This window comes from Polistes dominula, unplaced genomic scaffold (assembly GCF_049000335.1).
Source record: "Polistes dominula isolate Pdom_NZ unplaced genomic scaffold, Pdom_raw_medaka contig_15, whole genome shotgun sequence".
In the NCBI taxonomy this organism is placed as follows: Eukaryota; Metazoa; Arthropoda; class Insecta; order Hymenoptera; family Vespidae; genus Polistes; species Polistes dominula.
The window spans coordinates 8,494,122-8,521,348 of NW_028300915.1; the positions used below are offsets into that span (position 1 = coordinate 8,494,122).

The 27,227-nt window shown below is 35.3% G+C and overlaps 1 protein-coding gene and 2 long non-coding RNA genes across 5 annotated transcripts in view; 1 reads left to right on the plus strand and 2 right to left on the minus strand.

The window, feature by feature from the left end:
- LOC107071950 (netrin receptor UNC5C) overlaps positions 1–7,455 on the minus strand; it is a 49,865-nt gene extending 42,410 nt beyond the window's left edge. For 2 of the 3 annotated variants that reach the window (XM_015331466.2, XM_015331441.2), the window contains exon 1: positions 6,790–7,454. The gene's annotated coding sequence lies outside the window, so the exon portion shown is untranslated. Of the gene's footprint in view, positions 1–6,789 lie in introns of all 3 variants that reach the window. The other variant, XM_015331457.2, reaches the window with a different exon arrangement.
- Positions 1–27,227, minus strand: part of LOC149033233 (uncharacterized) — a 281,299-nt gene that overhangs the window by 229,578 nt on the left and 24,494 nt on the right. The window lies entirely within an intron of this gene.
- The window catches only part of LOC149033237 (uncharacterized), a 152,015-nt gene continuing 132,375 nt past the window's right edge, over positions 7,588–27,227 (plus strand). Inside the window, exon 1 of the long non-coding RNA XR_016175971.1 lies at positions 7,588–7,681. This is a non-coding gene — a long non-coding RNA (uncharacterized LOC149033237). The remainder of the gene's footprint in view (positions 7,682–27,227) is intronic.

The following is a 27,227-nucleotide window of genomic DNA, read 5'->3' on the forward strand; positions in this document are numbered from 1 at the left end:
CGCCGGTACTTTACTTTAATCTACTCACGATGGGTTTAGAGCAAACCTTTTTACTCAACGGAATTAAAAACGTTCAATAATATTTCTAATGTCGAAAGATCTTTGATAATTTGTGTTAAGTTCTTTTTGAAACAAAAATTAAATGCGCTCTAGTTCATTGTTTTTTTTTTGTTAGGAAAGAACATGATGATTCGCTTATTGAATTTCTTTTTTTTAGATACAATAAATAATTTTTACTACGCGTAAAATAAATATACGTGAGATGCGAGATTTGTGTGTATGTATGCGCTACTAGTTTGTTCGGTGGATATCGATTAAGATTATTTTATATATATGTGTATTTGTTGCTAACTTATGATTAGTGTACGTGCCAGAAAGAAAGGATGAAAAGAATGTATCGGCGAGTGAATTAGGATGATCAAAAGGCAGAGTGAAACTAACGAGTGAAGAGAGAAGATATTGCGTGAGTATAGAGAATATATTGAGTTACGTGTGTGTTAGTGAGTAGTTCGAATTAGAGAGTGGTGTGAATTATTACATTAATTATAACAAATAATGAAGCTTATTATTCATTTTTGTATTTAAATTCTATACTTAAATAAATCAAATCCTACATATTATTAAATTGAAAAGATTTTTCTTTGAAATAATAAAATATTAGCCGTAATAATAGAATGTGAAATTCGATAAAATGATTCGATTGATCGGTGTTACACGTAATTAACGGAGGATGACAGAACGAGACATTTCACTTGAATGAACAAGTAACACTGTTGAAATTTAATGAACGAGTAACGCGATATTTAGAGCTTTTATCGGTAGATCATTTTTCGTTTTAACTTTTGGACTTTAATTATCTCTCGAAAGAGGGGCAAGAGTAAATTGATATATTAACAAAGCTTCATCCGATAATGGAAAGCGATAAATTAATTACTTTACGGATCAACTAATTTACTAGATAATTATCGATAATCCATCTGGAGCTTTTCTCCCTAGAGATTTGTGATAAATTCCTACTCACGTGGAAAATGAAATAAATAGAATGAAAAGAGTAAATCTCTCTTACTCTTTCTCTTTCTGTCTGTCTCGTCAGCAAGTAAGTCGAATGTTCAAAGAGACGTATGTCAAGCTCACTATATTTACAGAAACGGAACGACTAAGTAAGGTGGTAATAGCAAAGGAACAACCAAGAGAAGAGAAAAGAAGAAAAGAGAAGAAAAAAAAGGGAATTTTCGTAAGCATATATAAAAAGCACCTTGAAAACATTAAATGTTTCTCCAAAGATTCTTTATCGAATAAAAAATTTTAATACAAAAACAAAAACAAAATATTATACATTTTCATTGGCAAATATTATCAATTACAGGTTAAAATTTTTTTTACTAATACTAACTGAAAACTTACACAAGTGTAGCTTGACAAATGTTTAACCTACGTATTATTTTTTTAAAAACTTTTAATATTGACTGCCAAAAAAATGATTTTTATGTTAGGCTTAAAACTTTTCGATCGACCCACGTAACTCCGAAAAGACGAAACATTAATATTTTAATTACGTTAATATACTAATATTGATTTTTTTTCTTATATTTCTTTTTTTTTGTTCTTGATAAATCGACTTTCGGGATACCGTCTATATTTTTCTTATTCTATTATTCCTCTTCTATTATTTTTTGTCTATAATTTTTAATTCTTTATTTTTCTGCTCGTTCTTTCTTTATCTCGACATTTGCTCGAGACTTCATTAGTTTCAAAAGTTTCTTTTTCTCTCGTGAAACACAGAACGTACCGTTCTTGTAACGATCGACTCGACTTTGCTCGACTGAGTTCTCTAGTAGTCTTTAACGTTGAGAATAGCTACTACCATACTGCGCATAAATTTATGTATAGATAGTTCGCTTAATCGTTAAGAACGTTTTCTCAACGAAGTCAAATAAGGTGTCCCTTCTTTAGAATCAAATGGACATAACCACCCACCATGTAGTCGTTCCTATAGACTACCAGGATCTTGTCATTTGTTCAACTTAATCTATTCAAGAGTAAACGTTTCAGTATTTATCTTTCTTTCTCCATTTTCTTTTTATTATTTCATCTTCTATCTTTCTCTTTCTTATATTTTTTAAATCCGATTCTAGAAAAAAAGGAAAAAAAAGACTTCAAAATAAATCCAGGTTATATTTATCGACGTACTAATTGGTTTAAAGATAAAATGACCGTTGGTTGTCGATTATAAAACCAGAGTAACGGATCTAACCATTTTTGGAATCGTCATTTACTTTGTTAATTTATTAACTATGCTAAAAGATTAATAATAGTTTCTGAATAGAGAAAAGTCACTTTTAAAAATCTAAAAATTTTGCATACTATGTAGAACAAACTTGATAATACACGAGTAAAATACACGAGTGTCGATGCGTTAGAATTTCGATTTAAAACGATATCGATCTGCAGAACTTGAAATCACATACGCATATATGACGTAATATTAAAAGTAGGAATCCAATTTCAAAATTGAATAATTAAAATAAGAATTTTAGTGGGATCGGAGTAAAATCAAATTCCTTAGTTTTAATATTAGCGGTATAATAATAAATAAGCATCTCGTCACAAAATAATGTGGTATGACTTACTTCTCTCAAGATTAATCTGCGTTTCGTTAAATAGTGCAATAATAATACAATGATTCTATGAATATTGTGTAATTCGAACAAAGCAATTATTATTATTCACGATATAATAATAATAATGATGATGATTATTATTATTATTACAATTGTTAACATAATCATAATTATTACAATAATTATTATTATTATTATTACGATCATTATTAATCCGGCGCCAATGACGATTGATACGTACCGCCGCCGTTTCTCTCTATTTTAAAAGCAAGATATCGCGGGATCATTAATTATTCGGTTAGATCAAATGAACGGCAAAGGAAAGGCGCAATGTGTTATCTCCGGTATATAAGAGTAATACAGAAGAGAAAAAGAAAATGAGAGGGAGAAAGAGAGAGAGAGAGAGACAGAATGGCGGCGTCTCGCAGAACAAGGTAAAAAATTCAGGATCGATCGGGAGATCACGTGTGTCACGAATTATCGGTAACGGTGGCGATAAACGGCACGGATCGTCGAGAATATTGTGTTACCGATCGTTCGAACGAATATATATGGCGAATTTCAACATCGATTTTATTCTAGTGGAGAACAGAATCGAGACATAGTATAACTCGAACACTGTGATACTCGATAGCATCGCACGTTCGTTCGTTCGTTTATTCGTTCGTTCGTTCACCGATCTTACACGGACGCGGACGTATCGTCGAAGGTAGTAATTGAATCGATCGTTTTGCAAATCACCATTGCTCCTGCATCGATCCATGGATTACATTGCTTCGTCTTTACGATCAATGATCTTTCAAAATCATTCAAATGGTTTTATCCGATATATCAAGGGATACTCCAATTATGGAATTTTACCAAAAATCGATTTACGCGAATACAAAAATATTTTTTGTAATAATATTTTCATTTTTTTTTAATATATCAAATTTTAAAAAAGGAACGGAAGAGGAAGAAAGAAAAATTGTTGGACGTGTCCTCTTCTTGAATATTTTAACAAACAAATTGTACGATTTATTTTTCTTTTTGCAGATAATTATGCAACAATGTACGAGGATGGGTGTACAAATTTCTTGAGCTTATTCTTTTTAAATTGATTATGAGTGACGGAAAAAGATATTATTTTTTTTATATTACGGTCACAACTTTTTAACCCACCTAAGTATATATTTTTAATTAATTGAATTTTTTTCTTCACACCCTTTCTCTTTCTGTTTTGTAAGGACAAGCAATACGTTAAAAAAAAACCGTTGATTAAAGTTTCGGGGATACCACGGAATCAAAGTACAAATCTTTCCAATTTCTTCCTCTTGAAGATAATAAATTTTAAAGGGGAACGAATGAAAGAGAAATTGTGGAACGTGCCTCTTGTAACAACTTGTTTATTAGGTTGATCGATTGGTGTAATAGTATAATATTTGAATAAAAATTGCACAGGTTATTCCCATTTCACTTGCAAACAGGGAATCGAAAATAAGTAAGAAGAAATCATAGATCGAAGCATCGAGGATGCTAGTTACGGAATCCAACTACAAATCTTGGTAATTTCTTCCTTTTGGAGATAACGAATTGAAACGATAGAAATTATAGAACGTGCCTCTTGAAAAAACAAATTTCAAAACTTGATCAATCGAAAGTTACTTGGACAAAAAAAATGAAATTCGCGGAAAATCAGCTAACAAGGTTTTAAAATTTTCATTAGAATTAATATAATTTGAATATTTTATTTAAACTCTTTCCAGAAAGATAGGAACACGTCCTAAGAGATCAGAAATCGAAACTTGGATTTCTATTTCGAGAGATGTTCTCACTTTTCCAAACGTAATTCTGACAGTTGCCAGGAAATACAAGGTACAGTTATAGGGTTAAAACGCATTCGTGAATTTAACACGATACGTATCTTGGGAATATTCCTAGACAGAGAGAATGAGACAGAATGAGAGAGAGCGGATGCAAGTTTAAAACAAAGAGGGTTCGTTGGTGGCGCTTGAATTTTCACACACACACACACACACACACACACATAATATATATATATATATATATATATATATATATATATATATATATATATTTCGCATAAATCTTGAAAAACTTATTGCCACTGTAAACGGCCAACCAAAAGGGACGTGATCCAATAGACGTAATTCTAGTAAGTGCACTTGAATGTTTATAAATCTCCATTCACAACCACCGCCGCATATGGAAGGATATTTTACGATTATGCATTTTCCGCGTTAGCAACCTTCGCGAAAGAAAGAGAAAGAGAGAGAGAGAGAGAGAGAGAAAGAGTTCGACCAGCGGCTATTTATCCCTCCCGTAGGCTCGAACCTAACGTGTTACCCATAAGAAAAAAAATGCGAGACCACCAGCCGTTGCAGCAACGCTTCGACTCGTCCAACATGCGTTCGCAAAATGTTTCTAGTTTATCGCCGACGTGACTCGCGTTTTATTTCCGCTCTACGTTGTACCAACCCTCCCCATCCTCATCTTTCTCAACTTTCTCCTTCTCTTCTTTTGCGTTTTGAAATAATAATGGGAAAAAAAGAGATAGAGAAAGAGAGAAAAGAAAAAAATAGAGGGTGAGGATTAAAAAAAAAAGAAGTAAAAACAAATAGGAAAAAAATGTTAAAAGTACCTTACCGTGCTTTTAGGCACATAGAACCAATTCGATTTTATACGGAAAAATGGGTACGGCGTGTCTGCATTCATCGATGCGGATGAATGAACGCGTTTTTCTCTTTTTTTTTTAAATTTGTTTGTAAAGTTTCCTCCTGTTTCCCCTCTCTCTCTCTCTCTCTCTCTCTCTCTCTCTCTCTCTTTCTTATTCTTTCCCTTTAAAAGGAGACAAAATTATAACAAACGTATAGAAACGTAAAAGTAGGAGGAACAAGATATAAAAGTATTACTGTCCGTGTCATAGGGTCACGATGAAGATTAGTACCATTGGCCGAGTGCCAAGATAGCGGTGAGGAGGGGAGTATAAGTAGATATAAATAGCTCACGTCAAACGTTGTGTATGGGAGAGTTAAATAACTCCGTTCTTATTCTCTATGAAATGAAGGAAAAGGTGAAGAATATATCAAATTAACAAAAAATGAAATTCATGTGACGGCTCTAACCTTATTCGTCAGTACTAGCATTGTTGTGGAACGGATAACGCAGTATGTTTTACAATCACGTACTACTTTTATGACGTACTACTATTATTGATGATTTATTTCTGTGATGTGATGGCTAATATATTCAAAAAAATAATATTAACTATAAGAAGGATAATGTAAATTATATAAATTATTTTTAAACAAAAGTGTAGTTAGTGACTTATGATTGTACATAAATGATAATATATACGTGGTATATCTATGATAAAATAAATATAAATCAAAAAAATAAAAATAATCAAGAGGAAGCAACAAGTAAAAAAGGAGGAATGGTTCGTGTCACTTCGCGTTTATTTAATGACTTGACTCGAGCATGGTAATGCGATATAGTCCGTCGGCGAGATTGGAGGTATTCGAGGTAATCCAAGTTTCCATTTAAAAATCCATAATTTTAGGATAATTTAAATCTATCTTCCTTATTATGAGAAAGAGAGAGAGAAATTCTACTAATATATAAAAAAGCTACTATATAACGTTGCGTAGTTTGTTCGCTGACGTTTGTTAAAAGTCAAAAAAAGCACAGCGGGAGTTCTTTCTCGAGGGTTGCCATTCGAACGTCTATCTTCTCCTATTTTTGTTCACCAGAAGAGTACATGAGTAAGAGAGAGAGAGAGAGAGAGAGAGAGAGAGAGAGAGAGAGAGAATTTGAAATTGTGGATTCGGTCGAATGATTCGAAAATACTTTTGTCCCTTACCTTTGAAAAGTAAAAAGTCTTCATTTTGTTTGGTATTTATGTGTTGAATATTTTTTATGACTTCTACATTCTAATAAAAAGTCATTTCTATTCGTTCGTTAGAAAAGCCTAACGACGGACGATAATACGGAAATATTCCTAAGTATGGTTTCTTGATGGAAAAAATTTCTTCGTTAGAAAAGAAATGAAAATGAATAAATTATTAAATCCAGAAGAATAACGTTCGCACATTTATACATATATACGTACATAAATACATACATATATACATGCATAAAAATATACACTAATGTTTTTATCACTTACTCGTAAATTCGATCGGCCGATCGTAGTTATCCATAAACGGGCTGGCACTTTAACCCCACCGCACTTACACTGTTATCATTCGTACAGTTCGTTACACCGTACCGTTCCGTCTTCTAAGCATCATGTGTTTTAACAAGACCTATTCTTTTTACTCCACGATTAGATTCGAAAATTTAAACGGTTTCGAAAAGAAAAGGAAACAACTTGATCGTGTACATATATTCACCGAAAAAAAAGAAAAATAAATAAATATTGATAGTAAAGGGAAAAAAGATTCGAAATGAAAGAGACGAGAAGATGAAATAAATGACAAATTAGAAAATTAACGAACTAATCGATAATAACACTATCGATCTCTTTATCACTCTACCACGTTCGAAGCACCTATATTTTATGCACTCCAAATTTCCCCAAAATAATTTATCGTATCTCGTGATAACCATTTATCGTTCACATATATATATGTTTATATGTATATTAAACTTAATTATCCAATTGTGGAATGATTTGTAAAAAAAATAATATCATTAGGATCCAATAAACAAGGACCCTGGTCGTTTTAATAAATCGAGCATCGACGCTTCGAGTTTTGATAGTTCAATCTCGAGAAAGGTACGAACACTAATATCCCCAACAAACACGCGCGGCTCATGTCGGCCAACTGACTACTCATAGCACGGAAGACTCGGGGCCCTTCGACTGTTGGGCGCCGGAGCTGGGCGGCGGCAAAAACGGCGGCGGTGATGCTAGTGGTGGTGGTTACGATGCTGGAGGGAGAATTTATAGAGTGGGGATGAATATGCGGGAGGAGGTAGAAAGTGTAGTAGTGAGGGAAAAGAGACGTGCTTTCTATCGCTCGCCGGATGCTGTGGAGTAGCTCGCGAGCTCTCATGTGAGTAGGTGTAGATTTATTTGTATTGGTATTTTAATTTTTTTGCTGTATAACACTTCGAATTATTTTTCATGTTCTCGTCAGATTTTTTATTATTATCTCATTGTTTTGAGATATGATATTTCAGATGGATAATTGGAAATACGCACATTATCCATGTATTCATGGAATAATGTTGTTTAAACAAAAATGATTGTTTAGAAATACTTTTTACGTACGGAGAACGTAAAACCATAAGTAATTCAACGTGAACCAAATACATGGGCTCTCTCGAATTACCGAACTGGGGGTTGTCGTGATGCATTGCGTTCGATCCGCCTGTCAAACGCTAGTCAGCATCGTACGGTAAAATTATGGGAATACTTTAGAAGAAAAAGCTTTAGGGGAGGATCAAAATTCATAGGTAAAAGTAAAAATTATCGGAATCGAACGTTTGAGAAAGGCAAAGAGTAAGAATATCTTTAGATAAATGTAGAAAAAGGTAAGGTTTGATTACCGTCGAGACCAAAGTAAAGAAAACTTGGAAAGAATTTCGAAAAAATAAAAAGAGAGAGAGAGTGAAAGGGAGAAAGAAAAAACTCTTTTCTCGGTACGTTTTTTCGAAACCGAAACGAAAGCACCACCGCACCAGTGTTTCGGCTTTTAGGTAGGTGTATAAATTTGTGTTTTCACCAAATAAATACGACAGTCATTTATTTAGAGAAATCTCTCTTTCTCATTCACCGTCTTCCCTTTTTCGACGAAGGTAACTCTTATCAGACAACAAATCCCCTCAGGGATAGTGTAGTACTTGTCGCTGCGCTAACGTCCGTTCGAATAAATAAATATTGACCGTCGAGTCGGGTACCGCAAACAAATCCATTAATAACAGGAATTTAATCCCATTGCGGAGCTTGCAACGTACCGATCGGGAATGGTCCACGTTGGAGCCATTCGATTCGAACGTTTTCGGTGTCAATTTATGTCCACGAACATGAACGGATACAGCGTTAGACTAGAATAATTTAATAACGTTTCGTTTCCAAGCGTTATTCCCACTACCCTCACCCCATACCACCATTCTAAACCCCTCCCCTCAATCCCCCACATCGAACGTTATTCCTTTCTCTCTTACACCAACGCAATTAGCAAAACTATAATTAAATATGAGGGAGAAGTAGTAGAGTTGGGTGTGGGAGGGATAGGGGTGGTATATGGGTTGGAGAATTCGCTGGTGCTTAATATCGCCGCTCGAATTTCGCGACGAGTCTCGTTAACGTGTTACGAAAGCAAACATTCGTGGTGGAAGGGAGCAGAAACAGAAATCGTCCTCCTCCTCTCTCTCTTTCTTTTCTCTCTCTCTCTCTCTCTCTCTCATTTATCGTTTACCCTTTTCTCTCTTTTCTCTCTCTGGGGTGGATGATTCGAGAGCGGACAGAGAGTTGGAGAAACGAGGCAAGGGATGGAAACGAACGATACATTTCTGCGACCGCGTAAGCCGCAAACTCGTTACCGTGGAAAGACAATTGAGCACCGGGAATAGCCGTACCGTTGTAATTACTATGACACCGGTATAATAAAGCCGAGTAGTATTTTTGCGATTGTTTATTTTGTTAGGAAAAATTCAAAAACGAAATGAATAAAATCGAGTTGGCATATATATTTTTGTATATTATTATTATCATTATTTCATGTATTTCCGTGTATTTTATTTTTTATTTTCTCATTATTTACAATTAAATAATTCATATTAATTTTAATAAATCTTATTTATTAATCTTTTAACAGGTTGATGATATCGAGATTGATGACACGAAGTACTTTCTTTCTCGTTTGATGAGAATTTTAAATTTTGAATTTGATATCTTTTTGGAGCACGTTACTCTCCGAGTTTTATTGTTGGCGTTCATTGCATCGGAAAGCTACCGCTTTGTAAATTTCTTTAGATAGTTATGCTGGTAGATGAATTCTGGTCAATGTGGGACAAACACATGGACCGAGAGAGAGCATGTTTCTTTTGTGTTCGTTTGGAAGCCCTTCAGGTTCTTTCTTGTATCGTTAAAGGGAAGGAGAGAAAAAGGCTCGTAACAAGCTTTAAATTCGTGTTCGCTTTGTATATGTTATCAAAAATTCGAATCGTATCGCATTTAAACCAATGAAATTCAATACCAACTTAATAATCAACTAGAACTCGTCGTGATTACAAGGGCATAGTTAGATCATAATTTGCATAAGGGTGATCGTAAAAATTACAAAAGGTCGCGAACTTAAAAATTATACTAAAATACAGTAGACCTTTAAATAATATACAATCATTCGATTCTTATTCACGAGATGAGAGCATTGAAATCATCGAAGAATCTTGAAATATTTATTAAGAAGAACTTGTGTATTCAATTAAATAGCGAACGGGGTTTAGCATAAGAAAGCTTCGCAAAAAGCATAGATTATTCAGGATGTTGTCCGATCTCATCCCGAACATTAACCACACTGGTAGGTCAAACGACGATATTTATTCATGACTAAGTTGGGGATAAGCTTCTGTTACGGTTAGCGTATTTCGTAGCTTTAACAGGCCACTAATCGATAAACAAGTATTCCTCTGAGCTAGACAATAATGGAGGGAATAGTTCGGACATAGATACCCTTCATCGAAAGTATTATTTTTCCCTATTCTTTTTTTTCTTACGTGCTGTCTCTATTACACTAGAATAGAAAAGATGATCGACTCATAATTCTATATAAACACGGTTATTTTTATTCCATTATAGGGCGGCTCCGTAACGGCTATCATCATCATTATCATCGTCATCGTCATCGTCATTATCATCGTCGTCGTCGTCGTCGTCGTCGTCGTCGTTGTTCTTGTTCTTGTTTTTGCTGTTGTTGTCCTTGTTGTTGGTATAGTTGGTCGTGTTCCTTTAGTTTGAAGTCTGCTGTATAATGGTACGTTCGATGTGTACGAGGCTTTGAAGGTTGCCGACTAAAGGACGAGAATGACCGCAGGGTTCTTTCGAAGGGTGCATCAATGCCACACCCCCTCACCCTTCTGTTTTTCCCATGAAGTTGCTTTAACAGCAGGGGTTAGACGAACCACGTTCATGATACTTTACCATTTTCCTTGCTGGATCCAACACAGCTTTTCGAGAGAAGAAACCCTTCGAAGATACTTACACTCGTAACATTCCTCAAAGTCCATACTTTTTTTCACGATCATTTTGAAAAGAAAATCCTCGACACTCCGTCGAAAAGGCAACCAGAAAAAGAACAAAGACATCGGCGAAAGACCTATCTTCCAAGATTTATTATATAACTCGGATGTCCCCCTTATAAGAAAAGGGACACTCATCCTCGTTTTCTGATTTACCAGAAAAGAAAAAAAAGGGTAGCCTGAGAGTGGTTTCACACGCGTCATTGTGAAAATCTTCTTGAGGGCTTGCTACAGGTGATTCTTTTCTTTTTTTTTCTTGGCTGGTAATTCCTTTATTTATGTGATTTAGGTACTTACTCGTTTGTTTACATGGATCGTCAACATGTTTTCTTCAAACAACTTTTTTTCATTCCTATACCCTTTAAATATATTTATTGTATTTGTAAGAATAAGATTTTGTACTTTCTTATTTATTTTGCTTGATTTATATTTATTCCTATGAATATCATTAACACCATGATTTGTTTGTTGCTCAGGTTGGCGCTGAGAAAATTTTAAATGACTTCAAATAAGAAAATAACGTGGGTTTCGGTCAAGAAACTAGGAGGGTATAAATTGGTCGTTTGGTCGACTGATTTGCTGGTGGTTCTACCCTGTCTAAAACATATGTCGCGCACTCCTTTTCAAAAGTGTATCTTAGTAGCACGTGACGCCTTTAGGATTCGTCGTATCTCATTTTCGAGTTCTGTCTGTGATTTCTTACGAGTACTACTGTGTGGCATCAAGTAGTATCGCGGAAAACACGGCGCTTACGAGACGCACGTGCCGGAAACGGGACTCTGTCTGTCCTCTTCTTTATCGTTTCTTCTAACCATAAGACATCGTGTGAACGTTCGTACATTAGCCAGATTGCACGAGAAAATAAGAAAAAACAAGGAGGAAAAAAATTATAAAAATAAAATATAGAAGAAGAAGAAAAGGAAAAAAAGAAAAAGAAAAATTTTCATCGACGTCATTCTAGGTGGCCCTTATTCTTCTTCTTCTCCTTCTTCTTCTTCTTCTTCTTCTTTTTCTTTGTCTTAAAATTCAAAGACGAGTAAGAAACCACCTCGTCTAAAAACTCGAATGTTTTTTCGTCAACCCCTCGTTTTCGCTCCCGTGAGTTGCTTTTCTTAAGAGGAAACTCTTGTAAGGTCGTTTCGTTTCGCCAGGAGGTCAACGAAGCTCGAATCTCCCTTTGGGTCTTGTTCTCTCTCTTTTACTCTCTTATATCTTCAAAATTCTATGCTTGAATCGAATCAAGGGTGAAACGATTCGGTTTACATAAATAGAAAAATTCTTATTCTTCATACATATATATAAAAAAAAAAGAAAAAGAAGAAAAATAAATAAAGTGAGACAAGAACTCCTTTGGGGCTATTGAAGTTTAGAACAAAAAAGAGAAAAGGTCGCGCACAAATGCGTTTGAAAAAATATTTTATAGAAGGGAGAAAACTTTGAACGCGCATACAAATACAAATAGAATTTAATTATTTTCGAATCACAATGCTATAATTGTAATAGATGTTAAGACGTAACGAAGTCATTCAATGAATTTAAATGTTTGTATGCTACCGTGTATTTTAATATTTGATCGAATGACGAGGTAATTGTATATTCTTATTATATTTCTTTTCTTTCTTCTTTTTCTTTTTTTTAGAACTTGTGTATGTGTGTGTATCGTATATCAATTTGGATTTCTTATAGTAGTTCGGTAGTAGTAGTGGTAGTTGAAAAAACCTGGTAAAAAGGAAAAACACGCATGGGACTAAAGAACGATCGAATTGCAACAGGAAAAAGACGAAGAAAGAAAATCCACTTTCACAAGTATGTAACTCGCGAGGGAAACCCGACAGAGGGTGGAGAGTATTTTTTACGATAGCGTCAGCGGGTCCATTAATTTTCAAAAGGAAAATCGACGTCTACTAGGTTTAAGGTTACGACATGAGTCTCTCTTTCTCTTTCCCTCTCTCTTTTTCTTTCTCTTTTCTCTCTCTCTTTTTCTCTTTTTCTTTCCCTCTCTCTTTCCCTCTCTCTTTCTCTTTCTCTTTCTCTATCTTTTTCGAAGGCCCCATGAGTGAAATCTGAGCTTGTCCCGTTTCTCGTAGACGTAGTTGGTCTCGTGATAGAGAAACGTTGATCGTCCTGTGGACGGTCGTTTCGAAGGATTTTCGAAAGGAGAAGAACATCGAGGGACTCGATGGAAAAGACGGATGTCTCTTCTGGTGAACGATGCATTTAGAATATTCTATAAACTCTCTCCTATGTACACGTTCAAACATGTTACTATGCGCATGCACCGAGTCCTAAATGTTATAATACATAGTTACAACGGGTTTAATTCAATGTCAAATGAAACTTATACCGATGCAAGAAATATCAGATGTAGAAATTAATTATGTATTATAAAAATGAAATATTAAATTTGTTATAGAAAGGCACCGAATTAATTTTTACATCTACGTTTTTCTACGTAACGACAAACTGTAATCAATTCAGGTTTCATATAACCGAGGTGTCGATCCATGCATCATAACAAATTTCAACGTGTAAATACAGGTACTTTGAAAGACTCATTTACGTGAAAAAAAAAAGATAGAGTATATGTTATTTTCAATCTTCTCGGATTGACTTAGTTATCTCGAAACGAGGATGATCGTGCCGCCGTGACACGTAAAGCAAATAAATCCACTTGGACGGTCAGGTAGAAAGGACCTAAGGTTATTCGTATCTGGTATCCTTGGAACTTTATCGAATCTACTTCGAGTTATCGGATTAATAGTAGGTACTTAATGGAATCGATAAGTTGTACGACAAATCTTCGATATCCTTAAGGGGTAGAACTTTACTCGCTCGTAAATTTGATCTTTTTGTGCCATATATGCGATCACATCTTTTTATTTCTTTTTGGTTATCTTATACAGATTCCGCATCATCATCTAGAAGAGATTTTGCTCCCGTACTACTAGAACGAACAGTCGCATAACACAAGAATCTTCTTATCCATCTTCCTGGCACGCATTTTTTGTCTTTTCCTCGACTCCTTTACGGATATTAAGGGCTTTGTATTCACCTTTATAATCGCCACGAGTCAGTTTTTCTTTATGAGTAATAAGATTATCTTCTTCATTCAGTCATTTGATCTCATTAAAGCTTCTACTACTCGATTTATTTGTCGCGATTTCGAATCGCGATACGGTTTAGTCGATAACGAGCTAAGGTTAGCTCGTTCAATGAGATTGCTACGATTTATTTTTATGACCGTTATAATACAAAAATTCCTAATATTTTCTTAAGGGTGCTATTTACTCAGTTAATAGTTTTTAATATTTAGTGTTTACAATAAAATATGAGAATTTAATATAAATAATCAATATAGCACTCGATGTGTAACATATATTTGTAAAAAAAAAATAGAAAAAATATTATTTTTGTATTTTTCTAGATTAAAAAATTAAACAATTACATTTGGTAAAACCTAAGAGATGCTTAGAATTATTAATAAAATATTTCTACATAAGAAATAAAAATTAATATAAGAACTGTAAATATTTTAAATATTGAGGGTTGCATTAAATATCTGCAAATAAATTAATAACGTTTCTACAAGTAGAAAAAATATTATAATCTAATAGTTTCTTACTATTCAAATAATAAATTATTGGAAATATTTCTTTTTTTAATAATACAAACCTCGACTTTTCTTGTTTCGTCTTTCTTTTTTGTTTTCAAATATTCGAGATGAGAAAAGTAAAAGGGTTCAAAAGCGAAAAATAATACAGGAAATATTTGGGACGTCGGACAGTTTTTATTTTTATTTTCTTTCATCGGTTTGGTGAAACAAAAGTCGACCGAGTCCTTTCCTTTGTCTCGTGAGGCGCACCCTCTCTTCATCTTTCTCTCTCTCACTCGTTCATTCTTTCTTTCTTATTTTCATTCTCCAAGCGCATTATTTACCAGTGACTCGATCCTTCCTACCACGTGGGATATCTTCGGACGAGTAGCTTGAAAAGAGAAAGAGAAAAGACGAATAGAGGGACGAATACGCAGGTGAATAGATGTATGGAAGGATAGATGAACGTTTAGATAGACGAATAGATAGGGCAAACGATGTAAAAGAGTCGTATTTCATGTTCGAAAACAAAATCGTCTCTTGGTAACGTTCTTTTACTATGTAAAATAATAACATATATATTATATTAACATTTAAAAAATAATTAAATCAAAATATTTGGTGAATGTTTCAAACGACTTCGTTATTTTCTGTTTAGTTAAAAGATTTAGCGAATGGTTTTAAGAAAGAAAATTAAAAGAAAAAAATACCAAGAAAAATTTCCTTATCGTAGAAGTAAAAGGACTAAAGTGGTTTCGACTCTTAAAAAAGGGACACAACGAAAGAGGGTAAAAACATAATGGATAGATAAATAAAAAACGGGTATGGTCGATAAAAAGGACTGGGAGTTGTCTGTAATGACACGTTGCTTTTCCAAAAGGGAGGTAACATAAGTCCAGTAGATTTTTCTAGCCCTTCTTCGTTCCCATTCCTGTCCTGTTACTCTCGTAACCTGGCAATTTCGGTGCCCCATAATCCGCTAGATTGTATCCCGTATTACCTAGAACAGGAATTATCTCGACCATAGGAGAAAGACTGTGGATTTCTAAGAAAGTGTGGGGGTAAAGAGGGATAGGGAAAGAAAGGGAAGAAAAAAGAGGGCCCACACTATTCCGAATTTACCTTCTTTTTTCTATTTTTTTTTAAACGAAAAAGTCTGTTTATAATTCAAAAAGAAAAGATACTCCTCTCCTTCAATTTTCATTTGCGTTACCGCAGTACCTTTCTTCGTCTTTCTCCTCCTACTCTTCCTCCTCCTCCACCTTTTTCTCCTTTTCCTCTTTTTTCTTCTTTCCTTTCTTTACTTTTCTCGTAGCTATCGAGATAATGACAGAGCTATGTCCCACGGGGTTCCAGGAAGAATCGTGCAACAAATTGCAATCTGGACTCGTAGGATTCAATCCGAGAAAGAATAAGAGAGAGAGAAAGAGAGAGAGAGAGGAATAGAATCCTTTGGTAAATGAATGATACTTTCCAAAATGAAAAAAGGAAAAGAAAGATTATAAAAAAAAGAGGAAGAGAAAGAAAGAGAGAGAGAGAGAGTGAGGGAGAGAGAAAGATAAAGAAAGAGAATCAAAGAAACAGCTGTAGAAGTAGTGCACAGCATAAGGTTCATTATATCCTAACAAACGGAATAAAGTTGAGCCCTTATGTGTGTAATAGTCCTTATCAAAAAGTTAATATTGTCTGATGATATAATAGCAAGCCTGTAGATAAAGCAACTCAATGATGATGGTACGTTAATTTCGAGTTCTTCTCAATTATTAAAAAAGACCGAATGAGAAAGTATAGAAAATGAATAGAGAAGGACTAAAAAAGGAGGAAAAATTCACGAGGGAATTGAAAAATGAAGAAGGGTGCCGTTTAAAGGCGCCATCAGGAGTAACGTAAAAGAAGAAAACCGAACGAACGAACGAACGAACGATTCGATGCGATACGATGCGCATTCTTTGAGCGCCTGCGCTAGGTAATTTGCGGCTAGAGTAGAAAAGAAGGTTTTAAAATTAGCGCTACTATCTTCTTAAGAGTAATGGTCGCATTCTTAGACCTGGTCCCTTTTCCTTCGGTCCCACGCATGCCCTTGAGAGAAAAAGTTGAGTGCTTCTCTTCTTTCTCAGTTTTGTCGTTAAGCATTAATTGAGCTTGGTCTCGGAGAAAGAGATTATAGAGAGGAAACAGATAAAAAGAATAAGATACTGAAAGAGGAATAAAGAGAAAGAGAAAGGAAACATCGTGGTTGTTGAGCTATCCGAGAAACCAAATGAATTTCTGGCCAAGTAACTCTCCACCTTCTTTTCCCTTTCCTTTACCAGTTAAGATTTCTCGGCATCTTGCAGCTTCGAAGGTAAGGAAGGAAGAATCTTTGGCCTGCTGCGGCAGCTTCTTTGGAACCAACCTGTTATTAAGGGACCTCCGACGATTAGATTGCGCTAATGGCGAACCGCTGTCTTCTTCGTCGAGAAAAATCGACCTGGTCTCCCTCTCTCTCTCTCTCTTTTTCTTTCTTTCTTTTTCATTTAACAAGGAAAACGAGTCTTTTTTCCTTTAATTTTTCTTTTTATTATCTCGCACATTTGTCTCCTACCAACATAGATTTATAAGAGGAACGAAAAATGGGGAAAAACAGTAGAATCATTTGAAGGAAAATTTGAAGGACCAAGGTTTCGTGTCAACCTTCTTATTATACTTTTCTCCCTCAGTATCTTTGTAACACGCCTCTTTCTCTTCTTGTTCTTCTTTTTTTCTTCTTCTTCTTGTTCATCCTCCTTCTCATCCTTTTGCTTCTCCATCTCGCTGATTCCATTAGGAAAGGTCTCCATTGGATCCTTTCCGTCCTCAACGCCGAGAATTCCCTTGCGCGCTAAAGGATTCCTATCCTCCTTCTCCCTTACTCTTTTAAGCACCTCGTATTTCCCGTGGGAACCCGGCAATGCCAACAAAAGCGCACGAAAAACGTTTAATAAATAAATTGATCGGGTTTCTCCCTCATCCACATGGCAACTACCCTTTCTACCTTCTCTCTTCCTGTCAGAATAAGATGAAGAAAAAGACGAATAGGAAAAAAGAAATTTCTCTCTTTTTCTCTTTCTTTTTTCTCATTTTTTTCTCCTTTTTCTTTTTTTTTCATTCCTTCTCATTCCTTTTTCTTTCTTTCTTTTTTAGCAGCTTCCGGAAACACGACACCAACGCGCTGCGACTGGAATCCAACTCACGTTTCATTAGCTTGCTAATACCAGGGAGATGAAAATGTGCACTCGGTTGTGTACTATAGGACTATTATGATATCCCACAATGCCAAAGAACCCCGGGAACGCGAGTGCTCGCATATGGCACGTTGCGAGATCGGTGTTTTAGGTACGAATGGTAGCACCACGCGTGTGCACTGTTTTGAGTGTACTTCTCGCGCTCCGAATTTCGAGCCTCTCCTCTCTCTAGACGTGATTCTGGGTCAAGTACTACATCACCTATATGTAGTACTTCATGTATACTTACGAAACGTACAGAGAGTGCCTTTGTCACATGTATACATATATTATTTACTAAAAGTTTCAAATCACTAGGTAAATTCCAAGAAATAAGATATTTTTTTAAGTAAAAATGAATTTATTTAAAGTAATCGAGGTAGATTAAGTTGTTCAAAAAAATTCATGAATGTTATGGAATCTCCGAATATCCGATGATTTAATATTTAAATGTTCTGCTGTTATCAGGACACTGTGTATACGCTTTCCTGCTTGTGTCATATACTAAATAAATACTAAATACTATAATAAATATGTAGGTGTTGTATAAACATGAGTACGAATGCATATTGTATAGTGTTCTCTAAAAATGTGTCCAATCTTTTCCAACTAAACGAAAAACTTATAATTCGTTGTAAATATATGATCACCGATAGACAGGTGAAAGGTTTTAATTATATTGTTCTCATTCTGGAACAATAAGTTATCTCAATTTAGCTTTTTTACTACGATCTTAATTCCCTAGGTATTACGTCGAAACAACTTAGTATGTAAATACGTATCTAATCGTGTGCGTGTGTTCTAAAGAAACAAAACACAAAAATACTCTGAAATTATCATATCTCTCTCTTCTCTCTCTTTATCCCTATTCGTTCGAGTGAAGACAATAGGGCACATGCCCAGATATATGCATCCAGTACTCTTGCGAATGCAACTTAGCCATATGCGTTGTTCGTCATACAACATACAACTCTTAGCAACGAGAAATTCTCTATCCAGTCGAAAGGCTTATTGTGAGGGTGACGGTTTATGACTTAGGATAATGATAATAATAATAATAATAATAATAATAATAATAATAATAATAATAATAATAATAGTGGTAGTAGTAGTAATATTAATAATCGGGAAAAGCTAAACTCGCGAAAAAGCACCCTGGAAATTCTCAATCCGACGTATGCGTGTCTTGATTTGTTGGTGGTGATGATGGTGATGATGGTGGGGTGGTTGTGATGGTGCTATTACGCGGTAGTTTGCGAATCGTTTTTCTGGCCGGCTGCTGAAGGGAGGCATTGTAAGGAATGAGAAAAGCAGAGGGTGAGACGTATGAGGAGAAAGGGAGACTTCGTTATATTCTATATGTGTTTACTATACACACGTATATTTACCGATGACTATACACGATGGTGTATTTTGGTGGTGGTTGTGCGCAACCGAACGACACAATTGTGAACGCCGCTTGTGAACGAACGGCGAGTAACTCGAGTAGGTACTCGTCGAGGCTCCACTCTCTCGCTGCGGGATATGCATTTGTGCAACAGGCTTTATATACGTCCGTTGCGCTACTTATGCAATCGCGAATCGCCCTACCACCACCACCACCACCACCACCATCATTACCAACACAACTATCACTATTACAGACGATGCCGCGAGCGCCTTCTTCTCTGGGTTTCAATGAATCTCGGCTACCTACTATATGCTACTACTATTGCTTTGACTTCGAATAGCTTGGTTACTCGATAGCTAGAAGAAACTTGAATGAGATATCTTATGAAAGAATACAGTCATTTTAAATAATGTATTATTATTATTATTATTATTGTTATTATTGTTATTATTATTACTATTAAATCCAATTCAATATAAAAACGAATACAAACACGAATTTTATTCACGACAGTTTTTATTAATAGCACTATTCTTTTTATATTTGTATATTCTTTCTTTTATATTGAACGTAGTAAAATATTATTTTTAAAAGAAAAATACATCGCGATGAGAATCGCGTATATTTCTTTACCGTCGTGTGCTAGCATATATATTTGATTGAAATTATCGGAGCAACATCGGTGGTATTCGAACGAGCTCGAACTGCGTAATTAACATAATTAATATCCAGTCGACGAGTACCTCCCACGGTCGGGTACGAAGCGAAGACCTTTTGGTAACTCAGCGTGTGGTTTTACCTGAGGAAAGAGATAGGTAGTAATACCTGATTCGTATATACGTTGTAGAAGAGTCGAGAGATCGAATGGAAGGGTGAAAGAGAAAGAGCGGAAGAGTTCTGAAAGAGGGAAAAAAGGAGAGGAGAGCGCAGGGAGAACTCGAAGATACGAATGAGAGTCACCCCCTGGTGCGCGAACGAACGAGTGATCGATAGTCCTCGGAAAAGTCGGATTAAAAGACGGATTGCTTTCCTTTAGTCCTTTAGAGGTTACTACTCTCTCCCTCTCTTTTTTTCCCTTTTCTCTTTTTTTGTGTTTGTCCTCTCTTATGTAGTCCTGCATAGTCGAAACTGTGAGAAAAAAAAAAATACGAACGTTGCATCTCTTCTTTTTCTTTTTTTTTCTTACAAATCTTGATTCTTTTTTTCGAGGGAAAGGGGAGAAACGATATGTCCACAGTCACAAAGAGAAAAAGAAGAAAATACGTGGAGGAGGAAAAGGGGAAGAGGAAGAAGAATGGCGAAAACCTGAAAACCTATATTCAACCCACAGGTGCGAATTTCGTCCATTTCGCGCATCACCGAGGTCAGTCTCTCTATCTTGCAGCTGCAGGCTTCTACTACTACCACCATTTTACTTCGGTGATCTTCTTTCTTTTTTCTTTCTTCTAGTATTCTCCTTTTACTTTTTCTTTTCTCTATCTTTATCTCAGCAAAACTGAGAACCCAAGGAAGAGGAAGATGAAGAACAAGAAGAGTAGCTCCCATGTCGTGTGGCCAAGGAAGCAGTTAGGTTTCTCTGTTTTTATCTCTTTTCTTATGTCAAGAGGGCCGAAGACTGCTCTCTTGACGGTCTCCATAGTCCAGCGATGGATTACAGATCCCTTGCACAATACTTCGACCAACACCGGGCCCTTTGTGCTTGGCCGGCTCGTATTATACCTTCTCTTTGTCCTTTTCGCCCTACTTCTTCTCCTTTCACTCTCTCTCTCTCTTTTTCTTTCTTTCTGTTTTCCTTTCTTTCTTCTTTCTACTTCTTCTGTCTCTTTTACACAAGAAGTATATATACAGTACAGGCCAGAAAGATCTATTCGCTCTTAATTCGCTCGTCAGCGTTCACAATAGGCCCACGTTTTCCAGCTTGGTAAACAAAACTATGAAAAACATTCACCTTATGGGGTACTAAATTTTTCTCTTGTTTGAAAATACGTCTCTTTTCTCGCTTGACTAGTCGATTCCTTTTCTTTGCAATTTCCTTTTTCTTTTTTTTCTCTCGTTCATCTTACATTTCCTCAACTAGTATAACTACCGAATTTGGGAACATCTGTTAGGATTTGTTCACTGATGTAATCATTTTTAAATACCTTATGTTGATCAATAGATATTTAAAAGAATATAAAAACTAAACGAAGTAACAGAAAAAAAAATAAAAAGTTAACGTATTCATTCGTGAATATTTAATTTTGATTAGATGAAATAAAAGCGTCTAAATATCGAGGGGAGTATGAAACAAAAAATTGAAAAAAATTTTAAAGTTTCCATTTGCGAATATTTAATGTTGATCGGATGATATTGGAAGTAATAAGGAGAAAAAAATGTATTGAAAAAATAAGCAAAAAGGATAAAAAATAAAAAATAAAGAGAATAACTATCTTAGAGTATATCTGTCTCTATCCTTAAAGGGTTTTCAATGTGATTCATGTCGAGTGGCCGAGCTCGTCGAGTTACCTCGTATATCTCGTCAAACGTCCTTCTAGGAGCCGCCTCCCGATCGATAGATTTCCATCAAGCGCCTATCTATCAGTTTTAATTGATGCCGCTCGATTTACCTCTTCGAAGGAGAGACTCGTTCCGGAGCAACAAGAGAGCTAGCTCCATCTTCTTCTCTTTTCCTCTTTCTCTTACGAATGTACATCTTCCTTGTGTAATTCTTTGGACGATCGGAAAGAGAATGCAAAGAGTCTTCTGTTTCTCTGCTTACCGATAAACAGTCGATAATAGAAGCAAAAAACTTAGGTAAGTAGCTGCTCGTGACTCTTTATCTCTTTAATTATTTATCTATATTTTATTATTTTATCTTTCTCTCATTCATGGAATTTCGTATATTTTCTTCTTTCATGAAATTTACACGGGGAAAGGGGATTCATGAAATTCATGGTAGACTATCGTGGGTACTCTTATGAATGAGCCATATGAAATTTAAATCGAAGCTTGTTTTAAGAGACAAACCTTTTGAATTCAGCGGACACTTCGACCACAGTCTCTCTCTCTCTTTTTCTCGCTTTCTATCTTTCTCTTTCTCTCTTTATCTATCTATTCATCGTTCCATCTACCTTTTCACACGGCAACGAGCAGTCGTTACTTGCGAAAGTTCGAGGCAAGTTTAAGCCAGCTAGTACGGGCAACCTCACTCGTGAAAACACCCACGTGTCGTCGCGCACCGGCTGGGAAAGAGAATAAGAAAGAGACAGTGACTGTGAAAGATAGAAAAACACAGTTGGGTCTTTCAACAACCGAATGTTTACTTCCCGGAAGTCGGGGAAAACGAACGAGTCAACTTGCAACGGAAGCTTCCAGTCTAGAAATCTTCGACGATGACGTCGATGCATTGCAATAAATATTACGAGTAACACTGCGTGACTAACCGTTTATCTGTCTTTCACTCTCTCTCTTTCTCTCTTTCTTTCTTTCTTGTCAACGAAACTGGGTCGATTAGCGATCAGACCAGCTCTTACGTACACACAAATACAATACAATTCAAAAGTTTTAACTATGTTAAGGGGACACGTCACTTTGGAGTGTATAAAAAAAAAAGGTTTTTTTGTGAATTTTTTATGCAGCCGGTTTTATTAGTATAAATACAAAGTTTTGGTATATGAAAGTTATATATTTGAACTATATTTATAAATTTTTTTGTGTAAAAATATGGTAAATTGTGTTGTCTTTGGCCACTCTTCCAAGAGTCCAAAAAAAGGTGATTTGCGGTTGCCTTCACTGACAAAAATTGGTTCATTCGAAAAAAAAAACCGAGTGTTTTGTTTTAATTGAGATGTTCGGCAGGGAATGAACGAAAGGAAATTTTTATTTTTTTTTTAAATAGTGGACTTTTTACGAAAAAATTGACTTTTTTTGCAAAAAATCACCGATTTTTCAAAAAAAAAGAATTTGCATTTTTTCAAAAAAATCTTCCGTTCATTCCCTAGATACTCGTATTTAGTATTACTGTACAAATTTTGGTAAAGATCGGATGAATGGTCTGGACGCAGCGAGGGTAACCGATTTAAAAACGCGAATAGGAGAAATAAACGGATAAAGTTAAGATAACTCTTGCATTCATATTTACATTGAATCATCGATTCCAGGGCAATAAGAGGTTCCCTCTGCTGCATCAGCAGCCTCTGCAGAAGTGACTTTCGATTGCCGTCGAGCTTTTCTCGCCTCCTTCGTACTTTCTTGAGTGCGCTTGTATACTTGTATACGCAGATTCTCGTATACCTGTTTTGGCCGCGCTACGGCGCGCTTCGCTTAAACTAGTACAATTTCGTAAATAATGCGCGGATCTTTACGAAAATTTGAAAGAATATTTTTGAAATAACATTCTTTCAGAAAACCGAGAAAAAAAATCGATTTTCTGGGTGACGTGTCCCCTTAAGTCAATTCAAAGAAATACGAATACTATTTAGGATAACTGAGCAAGATTTATATATTATAAATACTAATGAATGAATAGAACCTTCACTATTCAACGATATAGTATTCGAACTTTGTGCTATTCGCATATACATCGAAAATAAAAGCTGCATTCATTTTCAACGATAGCTTGACATAGTCTGCATCCTAGATAATTAGATTTTTCGAGTATTTTTAATTTATTATTTTTCTGATTCTTGTAGAAATTACCGAAGATGTTACGGAAAAAATGTTCTGATTGTGAGTGTATAAATTTTGGATGATTGTTATGGACATAAGGATATGATGAAATATTTTAAAAGATAGTTTAAATTGTTTGATATTTGATCATTTAAAAATTTATCGGTGTTTTTGATTTTTATAGAAGTCGACACGCAATTCTAAATTTTTTACTGGCAGTGTATAATTATGAATATATGCGGGTGTATATGCGTGTTACTTATTCCCGCTATTTCAGACGCGATAATCAACGACGATTCGGGCTGAAAGATATTCACGAATAACATCCGCGCACACAAATAGTTAGTTCTAGTTGGCGCATAAATACATTTACTTGGCGAACGTGTAATCGTATAATTATAGAGATGAATCATGTTTGAGTAAGGTCGATGTAATACATTTCTTAACGTTAAATTTATGACTCGATATCGGGTGACACAAATTGACGAGAAGAATTCCAACGGGTCAAGAGATTTTAATGAAAATAAGAAGAAGTAAGTAAGTAAGTATACTGAAGATAAAAATCGCAGAGAAAAAATGAAAATCTCGTGAATCGTTGAACGATTAAAATTATTCAGCCGAATGAAAATCGAATGAATCATTGTACCTTCCTTTTGCAAAATAAAACCTTTCGGAGAAGCGATTAATCTGGAATCCCGTTTCATCCTCGAAGAATCTTCTTATCAATCACTTATCTTAATCCTCATGAAGAGGACATGTATAGATAGATAAATAAATAAATAAACAAATATATATATATTTGAACGATAATCGAGTAGGGCGGCCGACTTAACGTCAATCAGTCTCCTGCATCGCTTTTTCAGCACGCTTTTATTTTACATCCATGGTTTAACTATAAATCAGTTAGTTTTTACACTCACTGAAAGCTTTTTACATGGGCTGGAAGCAACGTGCATGGGACTGATTAAACGGGTTATTAATTACGGCCTACCGTCGACGTGAATGAATGCCGCGTGACCGACGATTCGGGGGTTCGTATACTCTATCCGTTCCTTTCCTTTACTTTTTTTTCTATCTCTTTCTCTCTCTCTCTTTCTCTCTTTCTATCCCTTTATTCCCTTCTTTCTTTATTATTTGTATTCTTTCCATTCTATCTAGGTTTCTTTTCGACAAAATTTTCTTATCTCTCGACGATCCATGTTCGGTGGTCCAGAAAGAAGAATACCTCGTACTTTTACTTTTATTGCTATTCTTTGAAGTAACTCGCGATTGCTTCTTCGGAGCATCATTTATTAACCCCTTTTACTATCACAGAACGATATATATTTCGACTCTCAACTTAGTTTCAGTCTCTTGGAAGAATTTAACGATTCACGTTGCTTTCGTTGAAACGGATTCGAAAGATCGTTGGAGGATCGTCTTACTAGACACATGCACTATATAAACATGTATGTATGAACACATGATATATATATATATATATATATCTTTCATTAAAGATGACTATGTTACAACGAAAGTACGCGTTTAAATGAATTGACCAAAGAATAACCAAATAGACGTAGAGAAAGTGAGACAGAAAATGTGTCTCGATGAACAGATAGAGACGTATTGAAGATCGTTGACGGGAGTCATGGTGCGAGCATGCTTTCATTAGTCTAAATTAAATCTATGGACTGTCTAGCGTTGGCTCGGTGTAAAAAATAGAAAGACAAAGATAGAGAAAGAAAGAGAGAGAGAGAGAGAGAGAGGGTTGTTGAAGGAGGGGGCGAGGGAGGAAAAAGAGGAAGACGGTCGTTCGCTTTTTACCCTTATTTCAAACCCATAACTTTGCTCGTTTCCACTCGTTATCGTCCAATCGAGATTAAACGCCACGAGCAGTTAATTGACTTTTTGAACTCCAGGTTCCTAGCTACCTCCTTCCCACCCCTCCCTGCCCTCCTTCCTAACATCTCTCTGTCTTTCTCCTCCGGTGCCGGTGCCGCGGCCAAAGTTTTGCTCGAACGGCGTGGTCTCCGTAAAACTTCTCTTGCTCGAATAACAGCTTCTTTTACGTAGAACAGATCCGCCACTTGAGATCCGAATTCGACGAAACACTTTTCGAAAGTATTTAGACACTGAGTAAAAGAAAGAGAGAGAGAGAGAGAAAGAGGGAATACCTCTTGAAGAAGATGAGGGGAAAAAAGAAAGACAGAATGAGAGAAGAGGGAAAATCTCTTGAAGAAAGATGAAAAGAGATAGTATGAGAGAGGATTAATTTGATACAGAATAGTTATTCCGATATCTTCTGTTGGACCATCGTTTCAAATCGGAGAGCAATTAAACGATAGAGAACAAGATCTTTCTTTTTTTCTCTTTCTCTCTATACCTCGTTAAATCTATATCGCGTATATTAAGATTCTCAGTTAATTTCTCCTTTTCACCATTTCGTCCTCCAATTAATAGAGGAAACGATAACTTGCCTTTATGTATACAACGAAATATAGTCTGAATCTGCACAGGTTACGGAGAGATCTTTCGATTAATATCTTTCGAGTATCTATCCAACGTTTAGCTCCTTTGCATACTTGCTTTTGCAAAAGAAATTTATCATGCAAATACTTTTCCGTAAAAAAAGATTGTAAAATGTATGAACCTCTCATATGCCAAATCGATTTACTCTGAAAAAAGAAGTAAAGAAAATTGATAATGTATTATATATTGCAGTATCATTTATCATTGAATTGTCGTACAAATTTTATTTTCAATTTTATATTAATTTTTTATATATTTATTTTAGCTCTCGTCAAGAAAGGACTTGGTTCACAATTATTTTATCTTTTTATCACACATGCTTTCACACTTCAACAATATTTTTTTCTTAAATATAATAATTACTCTATTTATTCCAATACTTTTATTCTAATTACTATCTACCTATTTATTAATATAATATGTACGTCTTTTTATTTTCATATTTTAAATATAAAATATTAAATGTTGATCAATTAGTTTGATGATAGAATTTCAAGTAAAAATAGAATTAATCGCTTTCGATAGTGTACGGCTCATTTAATTAAATGGTTAATAAGCTTTACACACTAGTGTAAGTTTAAGTATACTTACTTAGTTACTTACTTACTTACTTACTTCATTTCTTGTGTAAATTATATTTACTTGAGCACTTTACTGTCTGCTAGTCTTGCTAACAATCGCTTTAATTCGACCCCGATACCCTTCGATTGTAGGTAAATAGTTGCTTCGGCAGAGGTCGTTTCGAGATATCGACGCTGACTTTCGATAACACCTCGACAATTCACGTATGCTACGCACACAAACGCGTTATGCATTTTGCATCGTCTCCACACCTATACATCGTAACGTTTCCTTTCTAATAATACACGATATGTACACGTACATATAAATACAAGTAAATATATACATCAACAGATAGCACCGACGACTAACGCAGCTGGGTACACGGGACGACGCGACGTGTTTCTAGA